The 7,123-nt window shown below is 40.7% G+C and overlaps 1 non-coding gene across 1 annotated transcript; it reads left to right on the forward strand.

Moving 5' to 3' along the window:
- Positions 1 to 6,046: 6,046 nt before the first annotated feature.
- On the forward strand, positions 6,047 to 6,153 carry LOC145060617 (small nucleolar RNA R71). Its single transcript, XR_013686834.1, has one exon. It is a non-coding gene; the product is annotated as a small nucleolar RNA R71 (small nucleolar RNA).
- The last annotated feature ends 970 nt before the right edge of the window (positions 6,154 to 7,123 follow it).

Genomic DNA, 7,123 nt, shown 5'->3' on the forward strand with positions numbered 1-7,123 from the left:
CCAGCCATTATGCCAAGACCGCAACGCATGCATTTGTGTCTAAATTTTTTCCTAAAAACCTCCCAAACTCCAAATACTCACAATCCTCATAAACACTTGCCCACTCACCCCGAACTATGCTCATTTTATGCAACCCTCCGAATCCATCCGCAGAAAACCTCTTACCCTCAAGGTGTTTTTAATTGAGCAACCCAAGCATACATAATCTAGAATTACAACTTTTTGATACCACTATGGAGCTCTTTTGAATTCATCTCTTCTTTGATATTTGCTTTGATCTCTTTGAATTCACCACCTTTATTGTTTGATTTTCGGGTATCTTCAACTTTTTTTGGATTTCTTGGAATTTTGATCTTTTGATCTTCACTTTAATTGCTCCAAAATTCATACAATTTCTCTTGTAATTCTCTCTTTTTTTTATAAACATGTACCTCAATTTTTTTTTTCACTCAAATCCCTACATGCTTAAGCAGGGGCGCTCAACTTCAACCTTTATTGGTTAACGATAATAATTTTCCTGGATACATTTCTGGTACACGATGCTAAACATATTGCATCCTTCAAACTAAGCGAGGTCGTGTTTTTGTCCCATGATTTCACTAGAATAAGGAAGCCACAAATGCACTAGAACGTATATAGGCTCAACTAAACATTTGGGTCTTCATGCAATCATCAACATAATACTAGCATGGAATCCTAATTACTTTTACCAAAATTTTCTAAATTAAGTCCTAAGCAACATTTTTGGTATGTAAAATTTTAAAATTATACCTAAAATAGGATTCTAATTCAACTAATATGACCAACCCCCTAAGATTCTAATTCAACTAATATGACCAACCCCCTACCCCACACTTAATTCATGCAATGTCCCCATTGCATGCTATGCATAATATAAACATAAAAAGAAACTAAAGAGGGAATTGGAACAAACTCCCTTAGGATAGCAGTGGATAGGTTGATCATTTTCATTTTAGCTCCAACTTCAATTGACTTTAGACATAGTAACATCTTATCCATGCCTTGGGTGTCTCGTCTTGTGTGGGTCACTCCAAATACGCGGAAAACAGTGTAAGATCTTCAGGAATGATTATGGAAAAGATAAATAGTCAAGTGGTACTCTAATTAGCATCAAATCAGTAGCCCCTTCGACATGAAAACAAACGACTCGTCGAGTATATACCATAATCGTCGAGTTACTTCGGGAAATCTTCGCATTTGTGAGAATTAAGAGCGACTCGTCGAGTCAGTTTAGTGCACTCGACGAGTTGGTCACTGAACGAAAATTATTGAATTCTGCATCTGATCCAGCTTCCAATAAACTCTTTATACTTTCTATTCACTTCTAGACTCCCCTGCCAACATCTCTAACGACCGGACTCAATACTTTAACTCTAACGCTCCTTTTCCTTGACTCTCTTTCTCACTTTGATTCTATAACTCTAAACCCTTTTGAAGCTAGCACTCCTAATTCAATTCTGAAAAATTGTCAAAGCATCAAACATTAATTAAACATCAAAGACAAGTTTTTTTAAAAACATCAAACAAACCAAATAAAACAAACAAACACAAAATTAAAAATTGTTCAATAAAAATGCATAAAAACATCAATCCTCCTCATCATCATCATCAAGCCCTACTCCACTTCCTCCAGCCCCACTTCTTCTTGCACTTATCACTTCTTCCCACGATGGAATGTATGGAAAGTTACCACCATCTATGTGTGGAATGTTAAAGTGTTCAAAAAGTCGGATATGAGATTGGTTACTAAAATTCAAACCCCGCGCCATTTGATCCTGGAGTCGCCTCATCTCCACATTGTACCAATCCATTGGTACATCTTCATTCTCAACCGTAATCACCGGCGGCTCCTCCTCAATATCCCGCTCTCTCCTCGAACGAACCCGTCTTCCCGGCGCCTCGGGACCAACCACCGGGCCCTCATTTGGAATGGCATAATGGCCACCACCATAGTCTTCAATGATTCTCGCTCTCCGGAAAAGAATAGGATTGAACGGAGGTGTAGGGATCATCGTCATGAAATTCCATGCACCGTGGTTCATCAACCCGAATGAGTTAGCCAACTGGGTGACAAACATCCCACCATTTATTCTTGAAGTCTTGCGATCCTTGATCGCACCCTCCGAAAGATATGAAGCAAGACACCAAGGAATGTTGCAAAAAACGTTGGGTGTAATGATGCTCCATAGGAAAAAGACATCAAGGTTGGAAACCTTGTCATCATCCTTTCGTTGGTTGATGGTGGATGAAATTAGACGATGAATGAGGCGATGTGTTGGGGATCGAATGCTCCCTTCTTGCACCGACTTTGGAATATAAACTTTATTACCAATGGTATTCCACCAGCCCGCACTTGTAACTCCTTCGAGAAATACCATATGTGCTTGTGCCAAAAAGGCCCGAAAGATGGGTGTTGAGAGCATGGGCTGGTCATAAACCCCTAATCGGCATGCAAGATCCACCATTGAGCATTGATGAAATTCTCCCCCAAGGCAGAAACTGAAGCTTGTTGGATGAAAGACATCCATTCCCTCGGTGAAAGACACCGTGGAAAAGAACTCTAAGCACAGCTCCAACTAAACCGGTTCTTGAATACGGAAGACCCGGCTCCACCCGTCACACACCATGGTTTCGCCATCATGGTGAAACTCCTTCAAAAGATAAGGAGCTAACTCCTCCTCATAGCGAACATTCTGCAGCCAATCCCAATCTATCCGGTTGGGCACATAGACCTCCTTCTTCTTGATATCAGCCAGCTTCTTCTTCCATTTCCGCAATGTCGAAGCGGACTCGATTTGTGGGAAGTTTAGCCACGGAAAATCCCCTTGGTGGCCACTGGAACTTTGCCCCCTTCTGAACATGGTTTCTACAAAACAAAGACCCAAAACCCAGAAAACATAGAATATAATTAATTTTTTTTCGCATATGCTTCCCGACTCGACTCGTCGAGTCCAGGCACGACTCGGCGAGTCGCGCAAACTGCACGAGTCGGTCGACGGGTCGATGAAAATTAGACCATGAAACCTGGAAATTTCGTCAAGGGTTTTGTCTAGGCATACATTATTAAGGTATGAAGGCCAAAATAAACGTTCAAAACAAAAAATCATGAAAAATCAAAACCCTAAAAATTTATTACTTTTCAAAAACGGGTTTTTCATGCAATTGCTACCATAGATGGCCTTATAATCACGTTCTTAACAGAAATCAAGAAAAAATTTGTTACCTTTTGAGTTTGAACTTGAGAGATTTGAAGAAAGCTTGAAGAAAAATATGAATGCTTGAGAGGAAGTTAGAGAAGGGCACCCGGCGAGTATGTATGAGAATAAACTGATTCTTAGGGTTAAAACCCTAGTTACCAGATGTAAAAGTAATTTCAAAATTATTTTTTTCTGTAAATAATACCGACTCGTCGAGTCGGAGTCAGACTCGGCGAGTCTAGTCGCGAAGTCAAACTTTTTCTGAAATCCATATATACTCGTCGAGTCGTGGTCAGACTCGGCGAGTCTCTTGCAAAAATTCATAATTTTCGAAATTTTGTTATTTATTTAAAATCATTTCACCCCACACTTGGCCCATGCGCACTCTCAAGCAGACATGTCTGATGAATTGGAGAATTAACATTTTAAAAACGAAGGAAAAATTAAAAAAAACTAAAAAGTAAAAGAAAGCAAACTCTATATAACGGGTTGCCTCCCGCCAAGCGCTTCTTTTTAAGGAGTCATTAGCTAGACTCCTTCCCATCTACGTTTCGTCATCTTCGAGCATCGGGAATGCACGCCTAGTCCTTTGTGGTTTGTACTTAGTCTTGTAAGCGTGAATCTTTTTCTTGTAAGCCCTTTTCAATTCATCTCTTTTATTTTTCACAACATCCTCCTCAGCTGTTTGGGCTTCTCTTTTCCTCTTTTTCTTTTTTAACCCATTCTTCTTTACCTTCTCTTGTACCTCCTTCTCTTTAAATTTAATCACTTCATATTTTGTAATGGTTCGTGCTTTAGGTTTAGTAGTGAATGGTCGATCAGCTTCCACCCTTCTTCCCTTTATGTCTTCATCCTTTTCTGTGTTCAACCCTTCTCCAAATGGAATTGTATCAAGGCATGCCACCTCGGCGTCTTGGACTTCCATTCCTTTTCCTTCTTCTACTATTTGTTCTTCCAAAGAATCATAAATAGTAGCTAAATCCAGGGTATGTGAAGAACTATCAACAAACAGATCAACATTGGCCAAGTTTTTATCAAATTCGACTGGACTCGTCGAGTCCATCAAGGTGACTCGGCGAGTCTGATCGGGTTCCATCAATTCTGGAGTGTTTTCTGAGTTGGCTCCTTCCAGTAGCTTTTCTAACTCCTCCAAGTCTTTGCTAGCATCTCCACCTTTTTCAGAGTGTAGCAAAAACTTGCTTGGATCTTCTTTTAGCAAAATTTCAAGCTCTTTTTGTAATATCTCATCATCCAATTGGATAAATGATATTTCTTCTCTCTTTTCTTCTTCTTGCTTGGCTTCTGGAATAGCTTTAAACATCACCGACTCATCACTCACTCTCAATGTCAATGTAGACTCACTTATATCAATTAGAGCACACGCGGTGTTTAAGAATGATCTTCCCAAAATAATTGGTATTTCGGGGTCTTCTTCCATATCCACCACCACGAAGTCTACTGGAAAAATAAACTTGTCCACTTTGATAAGGAGATCCTCACAAACGCCTTGTGGATGAATTATCGTTTTGTCCGCCAAATGGATCCTCATATTTACCGGCCTTGGTGCTGGTAAATTCAGCTTCTTAAAGAATGAATAGGGCATCAAATTAATGCTTGCACCTGAATCAGCTAATGCTCGGGTAAAAACTTCATTACCAAATTGGCACGGAATCACCATATTTCCCGGATCACTCTTCTTTTCAGGCAGCTCATTCATCAATATTTCCGCGGCTTCAGCCAAATCCTTCCTAGCAGCAAAAAGGCTTTTAAGCAAGTTAAAGTCTTTAGGTGTTTGGAGCATTGTTTCCACAAATGGCATATTGACTTGTAAAGCTTTAACATGCTCCATGAAGGTTCTGTATGCTTCTACTTTTTCTGCAGGCATGGCTTTGATTGGGTATGGCAGAGGAGGATTATACGGCTTCAAAGTACTGGCAGTTTTATTATTTACGTATGGACTCGTCGAGTCCATTGGAGTGACTCGGCGAGTCGGATCGGGTTTTGCTGGATCCGATTCTTCTTCCTTTTCTGCCTTCTTCTTGGAGATTTTCAGTACTTCTGTGAATGTTTCTTCATTGCTGGAGGTTATTACGCTTACATTCTCTATTCTTGGATTGGGTTCGGTGTTACTCGGAAGTTGACCCGGTCTTCTATCATTCACTTGATGCGCAAGCTGCCCCAGCTGTTTCTCAATGTTGAGAATTGATGCTTGCTGATTCCTAAGCATGTTTCTGGTCTCGTGTATGGCAGCATCGTGATCATTGTGTCTTTTTTCGGACGCGGCTATGAATCTAGTGAATAACTCTTCTAAATCGGCTTTCTTTTCTACCGGTTCTTCCTTTTGGTACAATCCCCTCTCCTTCTGCTTGTATTTCTCCTCCTTTGCCTTCTTATACTCCTCGTATGGTAGCCAATCCTTCTTAGGTTTCCGCCAATTTTCATCATATCGATCACCACTTGAATAGAAAACTTGAGCTTTCTTATTTCCATTCTCATCCAAATCACAATCTTTTGTGAGATGGGGCCCTCTACAATTTTCGCATCCTACTCTAATAGCATGGATTGCTTGATCCATTTTTGTCATTCTTCGATCTAGACTATCAAGCTTAGCTATCACCGATGCCATGCTATCATTTGCCGCGTTTACTACCCCTTGACTTACTTTGTTTCTTGGATTGTGGTATTCTCTAGAGTGCTTAGAGAATTCTTCAATTAATTCTTTAATTACTGGGGGCGCCTTCTTTGTGAGCGAGCCTTGAGAATCAAGCAATTGCCTTATGGTGACATTGACTCCATCATAGAAGATGGAGACCTCTTGTTGGCTATTAAGGTCATGGTGTGGGCAATTTCTAAGTAGGCTCTTGTATCTTTCCCAAGCTTCATAAAGAGATTCTCCGGGTTTTTGCTCGAAGTTGGTAATGGCTTCCTTTAGCTTGGCTATCTTGGAGGGCGGGCATAAATGGTCTATGAATTTTTCTTTCATCTTGGCCCATGTGGTGACTGATCCGGGAGGAAGTGACTTTAACCAATCTTTTGCAGCCCCCTTAAATGTGACAGGAAGCATGCGAAGAAGCTGGGTCTCGCGTGGAACATTAGGTACGTTGAAGTAGTCGGCCACATCATTCACTTCATCCAAATGCTTGTAAGCGTCTTCATGATCCTTCCCGTAGAAAGGAATCTCCTTGAGTTGGGCAAGAATATGGCCTTTTAGTTCGAATGTAGCGGTTGCGGGAATTGCGGGTTGCACAAGTCCCGGTCCGGTGTCATCACGCATCCTTTTCTTCCACTCCCCCATGGGGACTTCATCGATGTTAGCCATCGTGATAGCTAACTCTTCTTCGGAATCGGTTTCGTGCTCGTAAGTATGCTCTTCTTATTCCTTGGTCTCGTACTCGATATCTTCTTGAATTGGTTCTTCAATTGTTAACGAGGCACTGGATGCTCCTGATTTGTTGCTCCTTTTCTTGCTGAAAACGGACTTTAAATTCTTGAGTGGTGAGTTCTTTGAAGTTGCGGTTTCTCCAACGGCTTTTCCTTTGCTCCTTCTTAGTGCGGATTCCGGGTCTTCCAAAGGAGGGACCAGAGATGTATCAGATCCTCGGGTCATGAAACAACTGTAAACAAACAAAAGAAACAGAACGCGTAAAAAGAACAAAAACAAAATAAAAAAAATCAAGACTGAAACAGCGATGTACTCGCCGAGTCTGCACGAGTGCACTCGGCGAGTTCAAGGCAAAAGCTGAAATTTTTTTCTAGTTATCCTAAAAACACAATTTTATTCAAACTAAATCTACTTACTGAATTGCTTTGTAAATAACTTTGTGTAAGATAAATCCCACACAAAGGATCGATTAAACTAGAATTTAATACTAATTTTAGAACCGTCCCCCGGCAACGGCGCCAAA

This window comes from Lactuca serriola, chromosome 6 (assembly GCF_051521515.1).
Source record: "Lactuca serriola cultivar US96UC23 chromosome 6, Lser_US96UC23_V15, whole genome shotgun sequence".
Classification (NCBI taxonomy): Eukaryota; Viridiplantae; Streptophyta; class Magnoliopsida; order Asterales; family Asteraceae; genus Lactuca; species Lactuca serriola.